This window comes from Schistocerca piceifrons, chromosome 6, assembly GCF_021461385.2.
Source record: "Schistocerca piceifrons isolate TAMUIC-IGC-003096 chromosome 6, iqSchPice1.1, whole genome shotgun sequence".
NCBI classification, from domain to species: Eukaryota; Metazoa; Arthropoda; class Insecta; order Orthoptera; family Acrididae; genus Schistocerca; species Schistocerca piceifrons.
In genome coordinates this window covers 126,115,031-126,138,271 of record NC_060143.1, presented here as the reverse complement: position 1 = coordinate 126,138,271, position 23,241 = coordinate 126,115,031, and the positions used below count along the sequence as shown (strand labels likewise).

The following is a 23,241-nucleotide window of genomic DNA, read 5'->3' as shown; positions in this document are numbered from 1 at the left end:
CAGTGACTTTTATTTTCAGTATTGGCACATCGGTCTCAGTCAAAAACGAGTCTATCTTCTGTAGTGTGGGCACTCCCTCACTCAGCAAAGTGTAATTGAACTTGTGGGTGTATGGCCACCATGAGATGTCACTCTTCAGTCACATGCAAGTGATGATCACTTACAATCAGTCATCTCAAATGTTGCCATTAGCATATCCTTTGGTAGAGAATATTTTTGGTCTTGACACATATTCCACATTTGAAGTTTCATTACTTCATTTACTCCACTGCATGTTAGTAACCTGCACTGCAATTGACACACTTTGTACACAATTCCTCCACTGTTTGAACTTAGTTTGGGGAAGGCAGTTGACTTTCAGCCCTACATTGTCTTAAAGCCTACACCAAGTCCAAGATTTTGTAAATCTCATCTGACTCCATTGGTTATACAGGATGATGTACAGGATGATGTTATGATTTAACCAGACAGATGACAACAACAACATGTATTTCTCCATTTCCTACATTGGGCTTTGCCATTAGTGCTTGTTACGAAGCATGGACACACTCTTTGGTTATTAATAATGCTCAAGCAGAGAGTGATACTTATTCCTTGCCTTGTGCAAAAGAAATTTTTCCTTCACTCATGTGGACAAACTTATTCATGTTATATCCTACGTGAATATGTAGTGGTTATTCAGAATAAGTCTGTGCATAAATCCATCAAGGATATTTAAGTATTTCTAGAAAAGTGAATTATATGTGCAATTTATTCCCCAGGCAGCCTCCATTGCCCATCTGTTAATTCTTCCTTGTAAAAATGAAGTACATTATGCATAACTGTATTTGCCACTTTGTGGACCTAATGCAAAACTGCCAGAACATACAACACATTATCTTCATTGGTGTCCGCCCCAATAGCTGAGTGATCAGCATGATGGATTGCCATCCTACAGGCCCAGGTTCGATTCTTGGCTGGGTCGGGGATTTTCTCTGCTCAGAGACTGGGTGTTGTGCTGTCTTCATCATCATTTCATCCCCATCCGGTGCACAGGTCGCCCAACGTGGCGTCGAATGGAATAAGACCTGCACCAAGACAGCCAGACCTGCCCCGCAAGGGGCCTCCCAGCCAATGACACCAAATGCCTATTTCCATTTCCATCTTCATTGGTGGATTCTCTGACAAATTTTCAATACTCCATTCACTATCACACTTCGGCTCATCATTTTAATGCTGATAAACATTCCTGCCTGCCAGGATATACTGATCCTAAATATAACCACCAGAGGACTGTTTGTTTTCAATCAGATGGCCAATTGGAGCAATCATTAGATAATTTACCTCTCGATTTCCAGGGTGCATTACAACAGCATCTAGGTGTGACCCACGGCTTCCACAGGCCCTGTAATATGTCTGATCAAATTGGTCTACCCAGTCCTCAGATGCAAAACTATATGGCCGCCATTATTTTTTCAATAACAGCACCAATTTCAAGTTTGGCAGGATATGGTGCTCTTTATGGGAGATGACAAATGGTGCCCTGTGGGGGTAATGTCAAGTGCTCTAACTTCTGCATCAATACCACTGTGGTATTTTCAAGCTGAAGCAACTGGCACACCATTTCAGCTACTGGCCTCGATGGACGACAATTGAACATGGGTGGTTGACAGTGCACCATTTGCCAGGCATATCGGCTGCGCTCAAACCAGCTGTTCTCTCCGTGGCCACTGCCACTGCACCAGTGCCCAGTGGCAAAGCATCAGTGCTCACCTCAGTCATTCTCTGATTTCATGGAACCTTTCTTAGGGTCCAAGTGATTAATCGTGGACTCCTTCTCCCACTACCTGTGTGTCATCCACCTCCAGCAGACAACAGGAGCCACATGGAACCCTTGCAGTGGATCTTTGCAGTAGAGGGTGCAGTCAGCACACAGCTGATAATAATGAGCTCCAATTAAAATTACCAATTTCAAAAGATTTTGCACCCGCAATGGAATTAAACATCTTACCAAATCTTACCAAATTCCCTTTCCCTTTCCACCCAGCTTCAAATGGACTGGTGGAATGGTTTGCATGCAGCTTCAAAGGTCAATTGTTAGAAACCTTAGCATCTGCTAACCTGGCTTCAATTTTAAACTGCTTCCTAGCTTCTTACAGGTCCACATCTATCAATGATTGGAGCTGCCTTCACAGCACACTTCTGGATCTCGTTTTTACAACCAGAACATGAAGCAGACATTCATGCTACTCCCTGTGGGTGACCTGGTATGGGTGTGCACATCTGAGTAGAATCCAAGGTGTATTTAGGGATCTGTAGCAGGACAGCAGGGGCTCCAGGTAGTTTTAGTGGCTGTAACTGTAGCATATTACACCAACACCACAACCCACTCCAGTGGTGGCACTCTTGTAAGTGGTATCCCCCATCAGGGAGACCACCACTGCATTCACACCATACAGCTCTCTGTCACACGAGATGGCCAATTGGTCCTCCTTTCTGAGAGCTGAGGAGCGCACACATCTGCACTGAACTGGCTTCACCGATGATCAACTCTCCAGTTCCATCATGCCCTGCAGGATGCCTCCACTCCCAGAAATCTCCAGGCCTATGCAAGAAGCTCCAGATCCAGCACCATTGTCAATGGCAGCCTCAGGCATATCCCACAAGCTTTGTCTCATAACACTGCCCAGCTACCACCCACTTCCACCATGATGTCCTGCAGCCCTCTGGCTGGGCAGGTGATGGCCCTGTATGCCAGTTCATGGGGAGAGGATTTAGTAATCCCCTCCCAATCACATACTTGTGGGCAAGTGGATGATACAGACAAATCAACACACATAATGTCATCCATTTGCAGCGAGGGCACCCGCACTGGAAACACTGTTGAACTCACAAGCAGTCTTGTTGATGTATATATCAGACAAATACAATGCACCTTCTGCTCTCTTCCTCAGTTTCTAGTATCTCATTTGCTTTACCGGTGGACTCAGGCGACCACAAGTACTTACTGTATGCACAGGGCTATAAATTACGAATGCAAAGTTTTCCCCTTTGTTAGACTTAATGGAACTTTCTTTAATATCAGACTCCCTAAAGATAGCAAAGCATACTAGTAATGCATGTGCTTTATCAGGAGCTCTCTCATATTAACTCCATTTTGGCTTATATCAAGTTGCACCAAGGCCTATTTCCGTTTAGTTTCATAGACTAATATGCAGTTTTAATTTGTTGTTACAAAAAAATGATTTCTGTTGAAGATATGTTGTTGGGCTTAAATCGAGTGTTACAACACAATGAATTTGATGTTTTGTTGTTCCACTGTTATGATACATTAGCTCTGCACTTGCAGCCTAATCTTCATATGGTGCAGAACCCAGTGATGAAGAGAGAAGCACCTCTGCAAGATAAATTTATCTGCAAGACTGCAGCATAAACATATAATATTAATTACTATACTTGACATGAGTAATTGAACCTTCTGCAGGAAGGAGAATTCAATGTCAAAACAAAAAATATGGAAGAGTACATAGCACGGTGTTTACTTCAGTATCAAAATTACAGAGAACAGCGTATAGGAATTTCATCTTCTGTAGGTAAATATCAGCCAGCCATTCTGTTTCCTGTGATTCTTCAGCTCTTTGCAGTATGTAGCATGAAGAAAAAGTTCTCAACGTAGAGGTCAGATCTTCATATCAGACTTACTCACCATTTCAGCAACAGAAATAACTAGCCTGATTAGCTTAAGTATGAGTGCATTTGGTGTCCAAAGCAGCATTTGCAAAGCAGCATTTGCAAAGCAGCATTCTCCCACAGTTCTGAAAGTCTGGCTTATGTATGATAAACGCATTGGCAAGATGTCAGGGACAGTCCCAATTTATGGAGATCTAAACTATCTTTTATTCTGTTCGTGAGGAATTTAACATTGATAGGCGAAAGGAACATGTATTGCACCTTGTGGTTTTCCATAATACAACCAATTTCACCGGACAGTGGCAGCACCTAATTGTTGCCTTTCTATTGTTATGGAGAACACGAAGAAAGACTGATGTTCAGCACTTCCCTATATATGTCAGTGGACTTGCTGTCTGTAAGTAGTGCTTTTATTTTCTTTTACTACTTAATATGGGTTCCAGTAGTGTACTGTGCAGGCAAACAGAACCAACAAGAGACACTGTTAAGAGTCGTATGTCAGTAAACGAGTTAAAAGTGTTTTCCTGCAGTTAGTTCAATAGCACACATTGTCTTGCTAAGTTTTTTACTACAATGTGCTAGCAATATTATGAAGCCAAACAATACACTCACAAGGAGCAATGATACTTGACTTCTTGCAAGCCAAGAAAAATAACCATAGGCAACAGAAACTTGCAGCTTTAAAATTTGGTTACTTGTGTATAGAGACAGGAAAGCGGAACCAGTAATGAACAGGGGCAATGATAACTTTTCAGGTGCAAGTATTTTTTGGGAAAGATCATCCAGAGATGAATATATATAATTAAACTAAAAAAGAATTTGTCTACCTCAAGCTCAGGAGAAGTCTATTATGTCATTTGAATAAAAGTTCACCTTTCTTATGTACTGAAATCTGCCAAGAATGGATATAACCTTACAAAATCCATTGGATCATATCATTATAGATACAACTGAAATACAACTTCTTAACTTCATATGTAAGAGAAGGGCTGGCAAAGTGACACTAGCACAAGCAGTATGGAAAAAAAAATGTTCAAATGTGTGTGAAATATTATGGGACTTAACTGCTAAGGTCATCAGCCCCCAAGCTTACACACTATTTAACCTAAATTATCCTAAGGACGAACACACACACCCATACTCGAGGGAGGACTCGAACCTCCGCTGGGACCAGCCGCACAATCCATGACTGCAGCTGTATGGAGGGGAGGAAAGATGTTACTAGGAAGGTTCTGATAAGAGAACCTGAGGAAGATACAATATTGCCCACTAGGGCAATATATGGAAGTTGGTAGGACACTTTCTCCTTTTCTGCCAAAGTTTCAGTATAGATATCTAATTTGTTAGCTGTAGGCAAATAGAATGTAACTAAATTTTACTGCAGAAGCACAGATTTTGCAAAAATACTGACAAATTCCATTCTAAAAGACAATGTATTAATGTAATTAAGGCATTATAATGCAAATGAAAATCAGAAATGAATGTTAACAACATTTCAAACAAAAGAAGAATATTTACTTACCAGCCACCCAAAAGGGTGCAACTGCACTATATTTAATAAACACAGAGATTAAATAAAGCATGAAAACAGGACGTCTATGATAACAGAGCTAGTGTATCTTGGTATGTACAGCAACTGTTAGATAGGTGTGTGAGGTGGTGGCAGAGTGAGATGGTTAGCCAACTCCACTAGCCACAAGATATGGCTAGAGATGGATGCATAACAGTGGAGGAGCCCTGTTGGCTTGGACATTCTTAATCATGCAGCTGCTTTTCAGGAACAAATGCATGTTTCTGCATATGTTAATTTGATTGGGTTTTGCAATGAACTTATGAAAGATAAAAAGGGGCAAGTCCATGCAAAATCTTCTCAAAGGCTATTAAGTGACGATCCTGAGGAAATGCTTTAGGATCATATTAGGATGATAAATGAAAATTCTACAAAGTCTAGATATAAGACATAAATGAATGCCTAAATGATGTTTCCATGTGGTTGCTGTGTAAAGATTCAATGGTCTTTATCAAGAGCAGTTACATGGAGCCCAGAGACCTCAACAGTGTTGGACCTCAGTGAACGACACAGTCTTGGAAGACAAACCAACGGCAGTATTGACATTATGAGTGTTCAGGTTATGGCTTCTTTACGTATAAGAGTACTAGTATGTATCATAGAAGAGCAATGAAAAAAGGGTGAGTGACACCACAATGAAAAAAATGCAAAAATGATAGATTATTTAAATAGTAGGGAACTAAAGAAGAGGCTTATGCAAAGCATGACTGCTAAACATCTGCCAAGACTGACATCATAATTGTACCTATCTGCAAGTGGACCAAAGATCAATGCAACAATATCCACACATTAAAATAAAGATGTAAATAACTGTTTACAATGTAAGAGAGTAACTGAAACTATAACAGTATTAAAACTGAAATACCTTCCTGACAATATGGTAATTCGCCAGTCCAGTTTCCGTAACGGCACTCAGTCACATTCCCTCCACGAAGTGTGAAACCATCCCTACACTTAAAACGAGCGAGCATACCATGTTCTGTTTTGGGAGCAATGACCAAGCCATTCCTGGGAGCTCTGGGCATACGCTTGCAGCGAGCTAAAATAAGAAAAGTTACTGCTCTATTAAATATTTACTCCTTAATTAAATTTTTTAATGTGAAGTGAAAATCATATTTTTTACGTCTTTGAAGAACTCCAATTTTAGCAGAGAGAACTCTTCTATGCTGCTGATTACATACCTACCAATATCGATACAACTGCATTTGCATCATCAAAAAAATTATTTACGTGCAAGCACTAAAACGAATTTGTACATGCATAGACATTCCAAAACTCAAATTTAATACCACTATCTCCTCTTTCTTTGTCTAATTTTCACATGGATATGTTTGATCTGTTACAGTCACTCTCATTCCTCATTCTCCCTCTCCTTCTCTCTCTTAAAAATATACACACACACACGAAACATAGATGCGCATAAAGATAAGAGAGCAAGTTTTATCATTGTAGCTGTATTCAAACTGTACCATTGTTATTTGTTCTGTGACATATATTACTTTGTATTTATTTATACCAAATAACAAAATTCAATTGAGAAAACTGTAAAATTACAAGGAAACAACATGGCTGGTCATTCTTCAGTTGAAAAGGAAGGAATAGGAGGCAGCAGATGGCCAGCCATTCTGTCTCACTATAATTTTATATTTATTTATTATTATTAGCCAGTCAAAACCAAAAAATACTAATTTCCTTAAAGATCTTCCTGCGTTTTGCAACAGTCTTCATGAGATTTGATTCTCTAAAAACAGGCTGTACTGGCAACAAACTGTCTTTAAAGACGTACTACCATTACCCATCAAATTGTTGATCAGAATGGTTAAAGATTTTGTGACCACTTAATGACAAATTGCATGTTGGCTTCTGTCTCAGGTTCTTCAGCTGATATTTGTTTGATTATCAAGCTGCTTGGGAGATTCTTTGGGCAAGATGCAGTATCAGAGGTAGGCATAAAATTGTATTTCAATCCTTCTATTGATCACCAGACTCACCTCCTGATGTAATAGAAAACTAGAGAAAACCTCAGTTTGCTAATCATATAACAATCAAGTGGGAAAATTACAGTTTTGTTAGTGGTGGATGTGACAAGACCTCACATGAGGCATTACTTCTCTCAACTTCTCTCAAAAATACCTAGAACAAATGGTTCGGACTCCATTCATGATGGAAACAGATCTAATGGCAACAAACAGACCTGACACCTTTGAGGATGTCCATATTAAAACTGGTATCAGTGACCATACGGCAGTTGTAGCAACAGTGACTGCCAAGTGTCATTTCCCAATGAGGAACTTGTAACTTTTAACTCATGACAGGAGCATGTAGAGGAACTATGGCTCAAATTTAACAGAACAGTTGACCATGCACTGAACAGATATGGGCCCACTGGGACACTTCATTATGGGAAACACCCTCTATGGGACACAGTCACTGTACAGAAACTTCTAAGGAAAGTGAGACTATTGTATAATTAGTATAAAACAAAGCAGCAGGCCATAGGTAGAGAACATGTTTGGCTGTCAAGTGAACAATCCAGAAACCCTTCATGACCACTGTAACATAATATGACAGAAAGATCTCTCATGAAGTCCAAAGAAATTCTGGTTGTATGTGAAAGCTGTTAGTGGTGCCAAAGTTGGTGTCCAGCTACTCATGGATGAGACAGGAACTGAAACTGAGGGTAAAAAAGCTTAAAGGAGAAATACTTAACCCTGTTTTCAAATGCTCAATTACAAAGCAAAACCGATGGGTATTGCCCCAATTTAATTCTTATGCCACTGAAAAGATGGGTGAAATAGATATTAATTCCAGTGGCAATGAGAGACAGTAGAAATTGTTAAAACTGAGCAAAGTTCCAGGGCCCAATGGATTCCTTATCTGATTCTACACTGAATTTATGATTGAGTTATCAACAAACAGTCCATTATCCTTGATTTTCATTTCTTGTAGAATCTTAGAACATATTCTGAGCTCATATTTAAGGTGGTATCTTGAACAGAATGACCTCCTTCATGCCAACCAGCATGGATTTTGAAACCATAAATCATGTGAAATCCAACTTGCACTTTTCTCAAATGATGCTACAAAAGCCAGGGATGAAGGCAATCATGTAGTTGCAGTCCAGAATGAGATTTTTTCACTCTGCAGTGGAGTGTGCATATGAGTTCCAGTCTCAGTCTGGCACACAGGTTTAATCTGCCAGGAAGTTTCATGTAGATGCAGTATTACTCGATTTCTGAAAGGCATTTGACTCAGTACCACAACTACCCTCATTATCAAAAGTACGGTCATATGGGTTATCAAGTGAAATATGTGACAGGACTGAGAATTTCTTGATGGGGAGGATGCAGCAAGTTAGCCTAGATGAAGAGTCACAGACTGATGTAGACATAACTTTGGGTGTATGGCAGGGAAGTGAGTTAGGGCCCTTAGCTATTCACATTATATATTAATGGTCTTGCAGACAATATTAATAGTAACCTTAGATTTTTTGCAGGTGATGCAGTTATTTATAATGAATTACTGTCTGAAAGACACTGCATAAATATTCAGCCAGATCTAGAAATGTTAGATTATGAACTTCACAAAAAGAAAAAAAAAGTAATATACTATGACTATAATATCAGTAAGACACAACTGGAATTGGTGAACTCATACAAATTCCTGATCTAACACTTTGTATGGTCATGAAATTGAGCAATCATGTAGGCTTAGTCATGGGTAAAGTAGGTAGAGATTTATTGTTAGAATAATGGAGAAATGCAACCAGTCCACGAAGGGGACTGTTTAGAAATCATTCGTGTGACCCATCCAAGAATAATTGCTGAAGTGTGTGCAGCCCATACAAGAAAGGACTGACGGGATACTGAACGTGTCCAGAGAAGGGCAAAACAAATGGTCACAAGTTTGTCTGACCCGCAGGAGAGTGTCACAGAGATGTTGAAAGAACTGAACTGGCAGACTCTTGAAGATAGACATAAACTATCCCTAGAAAGTCTACTTATGAAGTTTCAGGAACCAGCTTTCAATGATGACTTTAGGAACATACTACAACCCCCCACATATCATTCCCATAGGAATTATTTGGGCAATATCAGACAAATTGCAGCATGCACAGAGGTATTTAAACAATCATTCTTCCCACACTACATATGTGAATGGAATGGGAAAAAGCCCTAACTACTGGTACATTGGAACATAACCTCTGCCGTATACTTCACAGTTGTTTGGAGAGCATGGATGTAGTTGAATCGCTCTTAGCAAATACTTAATGTGAATTGTAAGATCTCATTTCTTCTCACATTGAGAGATATATCACCAACAGCAGATGCAAATTTGATGACTGATGACATCGTAAAATGAATACTGTTCCTGCGAACTACAGCAACACACAAAACATTTGTTTTCATTTGTGTTCTACATAGTTACCTTTGAAATTGGATGACTTGAATCTGTCATAAAATATCTCTTTCAACTAGGTACTCACTCAACTTAACATCTATGTAGTGTCTATTTCAATAGCAAACTGTTTTCCTGCGGTGATCTCACTACACTGTGCTTAGCAAAATCAAAGGCACATTTATGAAACTTAGTGCATTCTGAATTTGATTTAGTACTAAATTACCTGCATGAAATTTATTTCAAGAATAATCATATTAGGAAATTAGTAAGTCAATGGCAAGCTTAAAATAAAGTGAGAAAATAATAATTTAAATCACTGAAAGTATCTCTGCAACTACTAATCTTAAAAGTGTTTTATGATCAAAGGTTAAAAACATAAATCCCAGTGCACAGGTCAGCAATTACTTATCAAGCAATTATCAATCACAAAACAAGTTGCTCTTTTTTGCAGATTTTTTTTTCTGAAATATACACTAGTGCAAAACTGTTAAAGACTCAATGAAGGTTGTTTTCTTAAACATTAGTTTAAAATTCCACATCTGTAACACACAAATATTAATACCTCTCATTTTATTTGTATGGCAATCACAGTTAATCAAATTTCTGCATTTTATTTGCAGTCATGTACAGTTAAGACCACTAAAGTATGTTCACATGTTGGAGGTGGCACACAAACTATCAGCTCAAACTGTGAGAACAGTGGTTCATTATGTTGAAAATGAAACATTTTGAGAGAATCAAAACTAGTTGCAATCTCCAATGTCCTACTGCGTAACAATGTCATCTACTATCATTTCTGTGTATTTCTTCGCAAAGCTGAACCCACATTTCCATTAGTCAGAACTAAGGTAATTACGTATACTATGGCTCCACAAACTAAGTAACAACTATAACATGGGATGATCAGCCTGTGGATTTTCATATAAAGTTAGTATTATTATGTTGTATTAAATGAATGTTTCATTAAGATACACATAATATTAGAAAAGTGTTTACTACGAAATGTTAAATTAAGACCAATTGGAGAATGGAAGAGTTGATGTGCAAGTTTCCATTATTCGTGTTTTAGTTACTGATAAGTAGATGTGGCTGTCCTGTCACAAATATTATCAATGTTCATTTCTGATTTTCATGATATGAGACTATATGCCCATGGTATTTGCTTTTCAGTAGAAATATCTATAAAAATTGAGGATCAATCCAACTTGGCTGTCCTTATGTACTTTACAGACAAAGAGAAACACATTGGTAGAAGTTATTTTAGACAAGAATGCACTCAGTTCATTAAAAGGTGGAAGTGTAATGAACATTCAGGGAGAATGTTACACTTTCTACTTTTGTGCTAAAGTACTCTGGATCCTCCCAATGAACTTGCCAAGGTGATATGGCTTGTGTTCCTCAACAATACAGACAGCTGTACCACTGGTGCTCTAATGTTTGGTTTAATAATCATGATATCCTTTTGGGTAAAATATTCCTGAAGTATAATAGCCCCCATTCAGTTATCCTTGGGGACAGGGAGGGTGGGGCCACAACATGCAAGAGAGTATCATCATCAGAAGAAAAAGGGGTCACAGCGTCAAATGTTAGAAGCCGTAATTGGGTGCATAGTTTAGAGAACTTAAAAAGGGAAATGGATGGTCAAAGTTAGTTATAGTGGGAATTAGTGAAGTGGCTGCAAGAGCAGAACTTCTGGTCAGATGAGTAGAATACAAAATCAAACAGGGGTAATGCAGGACAAGCTCAAGTAATGTACTGAAAAAGAGAAATGCAGGTAAGCTACTACGAACAGAATAGTGAACACATTATCATAGCCAAGATAGACATACAGTCAACACCCACTACAGTAGTAACCAACTGACTTCACAAACAATGAAGAGATTGAAATTGTGTATAATGAGATAAAGGAAACTATTCAAATTGTTGAGGGAGATGAAAATTTAATTGTGATGTATGACTGGATTTGGTGTAAGTAAAGCAAGAGAAAGAAAAATAGTAGGAGCACATACACTGGAGGAAAGGTACCTGCATCAGAATTTTGCACACAGCACAAATTTAATCATCACTTAAATTTGATTTAAGAATCTTGAAAGAAGGCTGTGTACACAGAAGAGACCTGGAGTACAGAAAGGTTTCAGACTGATTATATAATGTGTGGTAACCCACTGGGGTACTACCTAGATATCGGGCACCAGCCAATGTCCCCAATGTCAGCCATCATTGTAGGACTGGCACAAGCGATGAGACTCCAAATTCCTTACTGTGAAGTGTGGCTGCCATGGGGCAATGCTGCAGCCGAGCAATTGTGTATAGCAGGTGCACAGGTATTTCCCAGCACCACTTGCGTCATGCTGTCTACATATCTGACCATCACCTGGATATTGTCCTCAGTTGGCTCCAACTCATTTTGTTATTTAATACATTAGCTAGAACTGTACTGTACTTATACTGCCATGTGGTTATGCCATACATGTATATGTTGTGAACTATTGTCCTGTGAGATTATTAAATATACTTGTTCTGGAGGTGTTTTTTTATGTTGTGAATTACAGCATAACTGACAACCATCTTGGTATTTTTCGCATTTGTTACGTAACCATGGACATGCTACCTTACTAGGACTGTGTGTGTCAATTTAAGTCATGGTACAGCAATTTATGGGACAGAAACATCACGTAGCCTTCTTGTCTGCAATGTGCTCCTGGCTGTAAGCTAAAAATTCGCCACCGTTCTCACCTGGCAGAAGAAGGAGAAGTGCATTTGACACAGCATTGAAAGACTTAAGTGAAAACATGGCCCCAGGAGTTAATATTATTCAGCTATCGAACTATATATATCACACACACCAACCACTGACTCAGACGGTCCTTAGCTGCCAAGGATGACAGTGGACACATAGCTGTGAGCTGTACTTGTGTGAATGTGTGTGATTTTTGTCTTGTCTACATTTGATTAAGGATTTAGTTCAATAGATGAATAATATCTACCAGTCTATTTCATTGTGCTTGTCTGCCTCTTCTACTGTATGTGTTGATCCTTCTTATATTGTTGTTATTCCATTCTGAATTTTCAATTCCTTTATAAACAAACCTCTGATTGATGAACACTCCATACACTGATCACTTTACCACACATGTAAACATCTTCTCTGTGGTGAAATATAGTATCTGCAACAGTTTTCCATGTTGAAATTACTTTGATCCTCAGCATTCAGCAATATACTGTACACACAGCTGTATTTATTCCACCTTCTTTAACTTTTCATGTCTAAAGTATTTAATGAAGTGATAAATCAAAGTAATTCTTCAATACTGTGTGTGTGTGTGTATGTGAAGCACACTGGAAACCCTGAAGAAAATGGTTCACCAAGTTTTTGAAACTAAGATACGTACAGCATTAAAAATATGAAAACCTGTACCTAAATCAAGACATACATTTTTTCATAAGTGTTCATAACATGTTTATGAGATACATGTGTGTTGCATCAATCCATTAGCAGACAGTATTGTAGCAGTAAGAAAAACAAACATCACTCACCTGGTCCACATCGAGGCATAACAGTCCATGTACCATTGTTGCAAATAGGTGTTCGATTTGCTGGAAACTCATACATTGGATCACACTTTACGAACAACCGTTCCCCATGTTGGACTACCAGTGGCAGCTCATCTGTTGTTTCATTCCCTATCCACAACTGAATCCTACCCTGTCTCACACTTGGTACAACACATGGAGCTGTGTGGAGAAAATACTGTGAAAACATACTTTCTTTACAGGTAAATCATCAATAGGTACACATCACTGAAATGAGAATCATCTGGGCTCACATGCAGTACATTTTACTTAAATGGATTAAGCAATGTAATTTGCTACAGTAAAACCCATTTCATTTAAGTAGTAGATTATCAACAGTAACACATCATTAGAGCAAAGAGTTAAACACTTTCAGCGATTCTAGGTAGTAAATTCTCTTCATCATTATGATTCAACTTATAAATAGCAGTTTGTCTTTTATAAAATTGTATGTGTCATGTCCTACATTCCTTTCCAGATTAACTACAAAGACAACATAAAATACTGCTGCTGTTGTATGAGATACATTTTCATTACAAAATAAGTAAAATTAATATTGTTGAATGTAAAAGTTACTACACATGTGCATATAATAAGAATGGATATCACAGACTAACATTTAGTGTAAAATATGCGTCCAGTACAAAAATACAAAGAATAACCTCCATTGTTTCTGTTCTTTTACCCAGTCTGCAACTCATCTTTATTATTTACAGGTAGTGTTCTACTTATCATTTAGCACAAATTACCCTTACTTTTTACACTTCTTTCATTGACCTAAGCTATACTGTATACACTATCCAAAAATAATTTACCTAAAAATTAATGTAATGTTTGAGTCAAAAATAAAAACACAATGTTTGCTCCTAGTTATTTAATCAATGTTGCAAATGTCAGTTCTGAATCATTAATCTCTAAATTCAGGCAATTAAGTCATCATTCATAGACATTATGAAACAATTTTTAATGTTACTGTTGTATTAGTATGGATCAATACCACAAGTTTTGCATGAATGAAGTAATCTAGATTTAACACCTGCCGTATCAACAAGTAATGTCATAAGCAAAATTACAATTTTGTGCAAATCACAAACCATACAAAAAAACATTATTGCTGTTTCAATCTATCACAACGTATTTTTCTGCAGCATATCCCCATGGCTGACTGAATATGCAAATCTGATATAGTTTTATGGCAATAATCAGAAGCCAGAATTCTAAATCTATCTCTTCCCTACCTGTTTTCATTATTATTGTGCAAGTTTAAAATCAAATGGGAAAAAGAAAACTACATAAGATTACTCACTGGAAAAGTCTTACAGTTCCACAAATCAATTGTGAAAATAGTATGAAATAATTCCTATAATAAACCATTGATGACAAATAGGATAAACTGTGGAAGGCAGCAAAAGAATGGTGCTGCTAATGCTCATACACTCCTGAAAGTGTTATCTGTAGCTTCTATGACAAAACATGTTGAAGTTGGGGAAAAAAACCCAGCAAAGACACCACATTCAGAGCTTCAGACGTAACAGCAGACAGCATGGAAGTATCCATCTGCACTAATAGAGAAAGTAAAGAATTCAGCTTGGATATTAGTTTTTACCTTGTAAAATTTTCAAATGTACTTTGCTGATTGTCCATCAAGAGACTCTACAGCAATAGGCTACTTGTAATGTGAATTTATATACAATACATGAGGACCAGGGCACAAAATTTCAAAATGATAGTTTTCTTCTTTGTATAGGCTAATACTCCAATCTATGGCAAAACATGTTGAAGTTGGGGAAAAAAACCCAGCAAAGACACCACATTCAGAGCTTCAGACGTAACAACAGACAGCATGGAAGTATCCATCTGCACTAATAGAGAAAGTAAAGAATTCAGCTAGGATATTAGTTTTTACCTTGTAAAATTTTCAAATGTACTTTGCTGATTGTCCATCAAGAGACTCTACAGCAATAGGCTACTTGTAATGTGAATTTATATACAATACATGAGGACCAGTGCACAAAATTTCAAAATGATAGTTTTCTTCTTTGTATAGGCTAATACTCCAATCCAAGTAACTAATCTCACAGTTGTTCTGTGTGTGATTCACATTCTGCAAATGTCAAAGTTTTCAGAACTGGAAAATTCTTCCTAATTAAGCCCAAAAGATTGGAATTTGCCCAGAAAATCAGTGATTTTGTCCAGAGTAATTTATTATTTTCCTCCATTCTCTCTCTCTCTCTCTCTCTCTCTGTCTGTCCATCCGCACACGTGTGTGTGTGTGTGTGTGTGTGTGTGTGTGTGTGTGTGTGTGTGTGAGTGAGTGTAATTTTACCTATTCCTGATGTCTCTCATATATACTACTCATTCACAGTGAGTAGAAAAGAGGAAGTGGGACATCTTTCCACACATTAACACAGATAGGTAGGTGACTTTTCCACGAACTACCAGCAACTGTGCCATTTTGAGACTCAACTTGGTGTAATTCTGTTTTATCTGATGTTTTCTTTTGAAATTGTCGGTGCTTTTTTTGTGATTTCGCTTATGGTGTTGTGTGTTAGAACTTCTAGATAATCACATATAGAAGTGAAAAATAAGAAAAAATGCCATGTTTCATTGCAGTATGCTACAAATAAATTAAAGGTAAACATTTCTTTATGCCTCCAAAAAAATGCAACACTGTTTTTAAAATGCATAAGAGCAGTTCTCCAATGAGACAGATATATGTCTCACAATTGTTTTGAGAGTGATTAAGTTTCCAAAGAAACTCAGAACAATAGCAGTCTTGTTAACCATCAGTGGTAAACAAACTTAAACCCCAAGAAAAATGTGGTCTCTAGCACTTCATTATTTTCTAATGAGCCAAATATCTATCAAAAAGAAATACATAAATTTTAAAGAGAAATTGTGGCAAAGAAGGCCTAAACCAGAAGAACCTGAGATATCTATCAATGTTTCTCCTGATGAAGAAAATGTAAGGAATAAACTGACATCAGATGCAGCTATAGTCTCACTGAAAAGAGCACTGAATAAACTAGAATTAAAATGTAAAGTCAGAAAACCCAATGCTAAAATCAATCTACTGTGAAAGCAACTTGCATAGAAAAACTGTAAGATGGATAAGTCAGAAGTAGATTATTCCAAAATCTGTAAGATACTGAATTCAACTGATGAAAATGCAATCATGTGGGAATTTTCTTATGCTATTTGTGTAATAAAGTGCATAAGCAATAATTTTTGTGATAAAATAGACTTTTTTAATGGTGAGATAGTCAGCTATAATTTTAGCAACAAGTTTATCAATAGATGATGTCCCAAAAATTCACTGGACTGAAAGACTGCCACAGATTAACTTCTATCCACTTGGACCTAATGCCACTTCAATGACTGCACATATGATTAGCTATGCAGTTTTGCAGTAAATCAGTAGCCAACAGCATAAAAAATTTCAGGGGTAAGAGATGTAGTATTCAAAGGTACTGAGTCAATGTGAGACATAGCAAGGTATGATAACTGAAGAAAACTTCATAAGTCAATACTGCTATAAAAGCATTTTAGTGAAGGACCAGTTGTGAAAGAACAATGTCATCATCAGATCTTATGCTTTAATATTTGTAAAAAATATTGTCCACCAGTGTTGCAACTCACTTCACACTGCATATGCACTTCCCACTACCATGAAGATCAGACATGTCTGCTTGTGTCTGTGTATGTGCGGATGGATATGTGTGTGTGTGCGATGTATACCTGTCCTTTTTTCCCCCTAAGGTAAGTCTTCCTGCTTCCGGGATTGGAATGACCCCTTACCCTCTCCCTTAAAACCCACATCCTTTTGTCTTTCCCTCTCCTTCCCTCTTTCCTCATGAAGCAACCGTTGGTTGCGAAAGCTTGAATTTTGTGTGTATCTTTGTGTGTCTATCAACGTGCCAGCGCTTTCGTTTGGTAAGTTACATCATATTTGTTTTTAGATATATTTTTCCAACGTGGAATGTTTCCCTCTATTATAAAAACAAAGATGATGTGACTTACCAGACGAAAGTGCTGGCAGGTTGATAGACACACAAATATTCCGCACGTCCAGGGCCTCGCTGTGCTGGAGCACTTCCTTTCACGCTGATCACCTGCCACCCTACCTAAAACCTCTTTCCTCATTACCTTAGCCAGCTTCATCCTGACCCACAAGTTCTTCACTTTTGAAGGCCAGACATACCAACAATTAAAGGGAACAGCCATGGGTACCAGGATGGCCCCCTCGTACGCCAACCTATTTATGGGTCGCTTAGAGGAAGCCTTCTTGGTTACCCAGGCCTGCCAACCCAAAGTTTGGTACAGATTTATTGATCACATCTTCATGATCTGGACTCACAGTGAAGAAGAACTCCAGAATTTCCTCTCCTCAACTCCTTTGGTTCCATCAGATTCACCTGGTCCTACTCCAAATCCCATGCCACTTTCCTTGACGTTGACCTCCATCTATCCAATAGCCAGCTTCACACATCCGTCCACATCAAACCCACCAACAAGCAACAGTACCTCGATTATGACAGCTGCCACACATTCCACATCAAATGGTCCCTTCCCTGCAGCCTAGGTCTTCATGGCAAACGAATCTGCTCCAGTCCAGAATCCCTGAACCATTACACCAACAACCTGAAAACAGCTTTCGCATCCCGCAACTACCCTCCCGACCTGGTACAGAAGCAAATAACCAGAGCCACTTCCTCATCCCCTCAAACCCAGACCTCCCACAGAAGAACCCCAAAAGTGCACCACTTGTGACAGGATACTTTCAGGACTGGACCAGACTCTGAATGTGGCTCTCCAGCAGGGATACGACTTCCTCAAATCCTGCCCTGAGATCCATCCTTCATGAAATCCTCCCCACTCCACCAAGAGTGTCTTTCCGCCGTCCACCTAACCTTCGAAACCTCTTAGTTCATCCCTATGAAATCCCCAAACCACCTTCCCTACTCTCTGGCTACTCAGTACAGAGCAAAAATGTTGTTGAATGACATTTGAGGTATGAGTGGCGGCAACTTGAAATTAGCGGAGGTTGAGGCCTGGCGGATAACGAGAAGAGAGGATATACTGAAGGGCAAGTTCCCATCTCCGGAGTTCTGACAGGTTGGTGTTAGTGGGAAGTATCCAGATAACCCGGACGGTGTATCACTGTGCCAAGATGTGCTGGCCGTGCACCAAGACATGTTTAGCCACAGGGTGATCCTCATTACCAACAAACACTGTCTGCCTGTGTCCATTCATGCGAATGGACAGTTTGTTGCCGGTCATTCCCACATAGAAAGCTTCACAGTGTAGGCAGGTCAGTTGGTAAATCACGTGGGTGCTTTCACACGTGGCTCTGCCTTCGATCGTGTACACCTTCCGGGTTACAGGACTGGAGTAAGTGTTGGTGGGAGAGTGCATTGCACAGGTTTTACACCGGGGGCGGTTACAAGGGTAGGAGCCAGAGGGTAAGGAAGGTGGTTTGGTGATTTCATAGGGATGAACTAAGAGGTTACGAAGGTTAGGTGGACGGCGGAAAGACACTCTTGGTGGAGTGGGGAAGATTTCATGACGGATGGATCTCATTTCAGAGCAGGATTTGAGGAAGTCGTATCCCTGCTGGAGAGCCACATTCAGAGTCTGGTCCAGTCCCGAAAGTATCCTATCACAAGTGGGGCACTTTCATGGTTCTTCTGTGGGAGGTTCTGGGTTTGAGGGGATGAGGAAGTGGCTCTGGTCATTTGCTTCTGTACCAGGTCGGGAGGGTAGTTGGGGGATGTGAAAGCTGTTTTCAGGTTGTTGGTGTAATGGTTCAGGGATTCCGGACTGGAGCAGATTTGTTTGCCACGAAGACCTAGGCTGTAGGGAAGGGACCGTTTGATGTGGAATGGGTGGCAGCTGTCATAATGGAGGTACTGTTGCTTGTTGGTGGGTTTGATGTGGACGGACGTGTGAAGCTGGCCATTGGACAGATGGAGGTCAACGTCAAGGAAAGTGGCATGAGATTTGGAGTAGGACCAGGTGAACCTGATGGAACTAAAGGAGTTGAGATTGGAGAGGAAATTCTGTAGTTCTTCTTCACTGTGAGTCCAGATCATGAAGATGTCATCAATAAATCTGTGCCAAACTTTGGGTTGGCAGGCCTGGGTAACCAAGAAGGCTTCCTCTAAGCGACCCGTGAATAGGTTGGCATACGAGGGGGCCATCCGGGTACCCATGGCTGTTCCCTTTAATTGTTGGTATGTCTGGCCTTCAAAAGTGAAGAAGTTGGGGGTCAGGATGAAGCTGGTTGCTTCATCAGGAAAGAGGGAAGGAGAGGGAAAGACGAAAGGATGTGGGTTTTAAGGGAGAGGGTAAGGAGTCATTCCAATCCCGGGAGTGGAAAGACTTACCATAGGGGGAAGAAAGGACAGGTATACACTCGCACACACACCCATATCCAACCACACATACACAGACACAAGCAGACATTTGTAAAGGCAAAGAGATTCGGCAGAGATGTCAGGCGAGGCAGAAATACAGACGCAAAGATGTTGTTGAAATACAGGTGAGGTATGAGCGGCGGCAACTTGAAATAACCTCTTGTTATCCGCCAGGCCTCCGCTAGTTTCAACTTCAAATAACCTCTCGTTATCCGCCAGGCCTCAACCTCCGCTAGTTTCAAGTTGCCGCCGCTCATACCTCACCTGTATTTCAACAACATCTTTGCATCTGTACTTCTGCCTCGACTGACATTTCTGCCGAATCTCTTTGCCTTTACAAATGTCTGCTTGTGTCTGTGTACGTGTGGTTGGATATGGGTGTGTGTGCGAGTGTATACCTGCCCTTTTTTCCCCATAGGGTAAGTCTTTCCACTCCCGGGATTGGAATGACTCCTTACCCTCTCCCTTAAAACCCACATCCTTTCGTCTTTCCCTCTCCTTCCCTCTTTCCTGATGTATATATATGGTCCTCCAGTAAAACGCTTTTTTAGAAATCTTGGCTTGTTAAGTTTCTTCAGTTATCCTACACTGCAGACTGCACCCAGATTGGCAATATCAGGAATACAAAGCAAGGTGTGCCACCCCCAACTGGTACAGTTATACACTTTGAATATGTTTATTTTATTTTTTACACATAGTATATGCACAATAGTTAACAAAAATAATAAATTTCTTTTTTTTAAAACAAAGGTTATCAAAACATTATTATTCACTGTGTAGGTTCCTACTTATTGATAGCAATAAGATCAATAGTTTACCTGAAAACATTAACTTTAAAGAAACGTTAGTGATCAATTAATGTAAATCACGAGAAACTGGGATTTCCAGTGAGCAAATAGCTGTTTCTAAATTGGATTAATTCATTTGGACTTCCTCATTCTTCTCTTCTCAACAAATTTCTTTTTCCCCCTCCACCTTAAAAAATTTCCATTTATAAACTAAATAATATTTAAAAATGACATGTTGAACAATCTTCCAATCTTAACTTGCGATTATTTCAAAAATTAACTACCATAATCTTGTAGCCTTGAATTTCTGATTCATAAAAAGAACTTGTTCATTTGTTAATTATTATTCAGTTTGTAAAAGTACACCTTACTGACACTTTTCAGTGGACTTCGGAAATCACCACAAAAACGAAATCATCTTCACAAAACAGCATCTGTAATACTGCCAATTTCTAGGTATCCAATTCATAGTTAAACTGATGTACTTCTTTGATGATTTTATCTTTGGGGCCTTCAATTTTGCTACCCTTTACATTATTATAAAATATGTAATAGCAAATATAACAATAATGGAAATTCCTGGATGGAGCAATATGTAAAATAACAGAAAGGCAACTACTCACCTATAGCGGATCCATGCGTGGAACACAGTAACACATAATAGAGGACAAAATTCATACTACCTTTCAAGCACTAGCTCTTTTTCCAGCAACAGTATACACACCAAAGCGCCCCCCCACCCCCCCACCCCACCCCACACACACACAGACACACACACAGTGACAGACACCCAAATGCACTCTCCGGTGGCCATGGCAAGACTAATTAATGATCCTCAGTTACTGAAAGCAGTCGCTTAAGCTACTGGAGGTGCAAAGTGGATAGGGAAGGACATAAGGAAGACCTTGAGAAGTTACTTGAGCTCATGTTAGACTTCTGTGGTGGGCTCAGGGTTGTAAGGTTGGAATGCAGAGGTGTTGGTAAATTGGTGGAGGCCCTCAGTCGCAGAGATACTATGATACTATGATTCATGGCCAAAGTGGTGGCGCATTTGTCTGAAGGAAGGATGATAAGGCATGGATTGTTTTTCAGGTTACAGGTTAAGAAAGAAAGAAAGAAAGATGCCAGGGGATGACTTGGTGGAAAGGAATAAGGATCACTGTTGGATGGAGGTCAGAAACGCTGTAAACAAGGTTCTATATGGAGTTTAGGTTGGCTGTTATCAGTGGAGTGCGTAGCTAAGAAATGTTTCCACTGCAAAGAAAGAGAAAAGGAAAGAAGGTCCTTTCAGGTTCAGTGTGGCCCAAGACGAGGCCTTTCTGACCCATGCAGACGTGTCAGTACTTTCTCTTCCTTACAGGTCTCCCCTCTATCCCCCCCTCCCCTAGACAACCCACATTTACAATGACAGCAGTAGTTGTCGAACCCCCCTTGTGGCCCCCCCCCCCCCCCCCAAGGAGCCCACATTTGCAGTGACAGCAGGAGTTGGCAAAATATACCAATAATGTTACCAGAGGGACATCCAGCCCCGTATTTACAAATGGGCCACATGGGCATGGGCGGCAAGTTCTTAGGGGTGGCAAAATCTTACAGGCGGCAAAAGTTTGAGCATACAAATTTATGTGTGCAGAAAAAAACCCATAGAAGTTATTATTAGGTTAATTTGAGTTAGGTCGAAGCCATTTCGACCGTGCTAATGTGTTCGAGTGCACCTTTTCCCCAGTTACCATGGTTTCTGACTGGCCATTCGCTTTTCAATTTGTGGCCAATGGACGGCCGACACTGTCTCCCACTGATAAGAAGATATAAGAAGATATTCTTCTGATGGTATCAAAGCATTTAAAACTGTGCCCCAAAGAGATCATCATGCATGTGCCTAGCATAGGTGTAAAGCAGTGCTACAGGTGGCCCAACTACGAAACACACAAAAAGCGTTCGAGTTTGCAAAGGAATCAAAATGAGTGCATCTCAAGAAAAACGTGTGTAGAAATGAAAGAAGTTCTTTTATGAGTCAGAAAATGATACAGTGGATTGCAAATCTGAAGGTGAAATACTGAAGACCAATTATTTAATTACATTGAACAGACTATCTGGAGAGCTCAATAATCATCTTGGTGTCCACAAAGAGTTTTCTGGAAAGTTCTCTTTCTTATCCAGTTTGATGGACATGGACCCTGATGAAGTCTATAATGCTGCAAAATAGCTGCAGCATATTTACTCAGGGGATATAGAGGATTCTTTTGGAACAGAATGTGTCAATCAGTATCACTCAGCGAATTTATTTGACCAGACCAGCAACGAACTGCTCAGCTGAACGATCCTTCTCAGTTCTTGGAAGGGTTAAGAACCACTTACATGCTTCTCAGATTCAAGATTGTTTGAATAACTTGTCTGTATTAGCAATAGAAAATGATCTAACTGTGAAATTGGACTCTGAAAATGTGATAAATGTGGTTGCTGATAACAAGGCAAGAAGAAAGCCATTGAACTGTTGTCATTCTTTGTTGATATAATAATCAACTGCTATAATTCCATACAATATTATCCTCTTTTGTAGATTTCTTCTTTAAGTAATACACTTATTTTTAATAGCATGTTTATAATTTTGTTGCTAAATGTTTTTCAAAACGGACTAAGTTTGTTGTTGTGGCGAAAAAAGTTAGAGGGCCCATGGGTGTAACATTATCTAAATACGGGCCTGGGGACATCCTACCAAAAATCCTACTCACAATCCCCAAACTAGTGTTTAGTGTTCCATAGCCCACCCAACTCACAGAATACTCCTATCCATCCCTATAGGAATACTAATCCTTATCCTGCATCC

General features: G+C 39.4%; 1 pseudogene; it reads right to left on the bottom strand.

Moving 5' to 3' along the window:
* Window positions 1-23,241, bottom strand: part of LOC124803181 — a 343,599-nt pseudogene that overhangs the window by 163,925 nt on the left and 156,433 nt on the right.